Consider the following 1456-nt stretch of genomic DNA (forward strand, 5'->3'; position numbering starts at 1 on the left):
ATGGATGGATGGATGGATGGATTGATTGATTGATTGATTAACGGGGTTAACAGGGTTACCAGGGTCAAGAAGTGAACGGTGCTGGAGAGGCGGACGGTGAGGGATGGATCTGGTGACTCTGGGTCTCTTCAAAGGGAGCTGCTGAATCCTTTTCTGTGGTTCAGTCTTTTACATTCATTAGGACTCCGGGGACCTGCTGCCTTATTGTGATTCCTCTTCGCCATCTCTAGAGATGAACAGGTGGACTGGAGAGGCAGCAGCTCTGTCTTCTGATCTTGTAGAAAACAATCACCTAGAAGCAGGAGGATCCCTTCCTCCTTCCTCAACCCTTCCCTCCTTCCTTCCTCAAACCTTCCCTTCCCCCTTCCTCAATCCTTTCCTTCCTCAACTCTTCCCTTCCTCCTTCCTCAACCCTTCCCTTCTTCCTTCCTCAACATCTTCCCTTCCTCAAGCCTTCCCTTCCTTCTTCCTTATTGCTTGTTTTTCTTTATCTCTTCCTTCAGATAACTGCTGATGATGGGCTTTTATTGGGGAGCCATTTCACTTTTCATTCACACAGAGCTTTATTTAGTCGCTCACACTCCATCAATGTATTATCATTATTATGATGATGATGATGATTATTATTATTCCAATGTAGACAGATCTCTGTATGCAATAATAAACTGACCTGATGAAGGCTCCAGCAGAGATGGACTGAGATCTTCTGGAGTTTGGCTTCATCTGACTGGGCAGCAGTGAGATCCTGTATCAGTAGTTAATGACAACATATACATTATGATTATGACGACCCAAAGAAAAGTACATGCCTACAGTCTTTATTTCTTGTGATGTTTTTACTATGTTGAATTAATTTAAGCTTTCTTGTCTGACCTATAATTGCTCTGCTTTTACATTTTGTCTTGTTATTTTTTCTGTGTCTGTCTGAAAAATTCTACCAATAACAATGATTAGCATAAAGTGTATCTGAATTATTCTTTTTGGTCTGCCTGATTCCCAGCATCAGAGCTTTCCTGAATCCCTACCTGGATTCCGAATGCAGGACTCACTGCTGTGAACCTGATTGGCTGTGATGCTGTCATCCTCAATCTATCAGACGGAAGGCTGCACGTCAGCCTTGAAATGGTCAAATGTTACTCAGCAGTCATCTCTTATTGTCAAACATCATTAACAGTTGTCTATATATATATTTAAAAAAAACAGTCGACAGACTTTTGTTTGTTTGCCACTATCAGGAAGGTAGAATAGAAGGATTATTTCCTGATCCTGCTGGATTTGGATTAAGGTTTAAGGGTTCTAATGAACATAGAACACTTAAATATATACATACAATTTAATAGAGAAATTACTATAAATTAATGAATGGATTATGAATTATAACGATAATTTGATTTGAGTAGAGCTCTAGTTTCCATCCGTCATCCATCCATCCATCCATCCATCCATCCATCCATCC

Source organism: Cyprinodon variegatus, unplaced genomic scaffold, assembly GCF_000732505.1.
Source record: "Cyprinodon variegatus isolate N-32 unplaced genomic scaffold, C_variegatus-1.0 Scaffold370, whole genome shotgun sequence".
In the NCBI taxonomy this organism is placed as follows: Eukaryota; Metazoa; Chordata; class Actinopteri; order Cyprinodontiformes; family Cyprinodontidae; genus Cyprinodon; species Cyprinodon variegatus.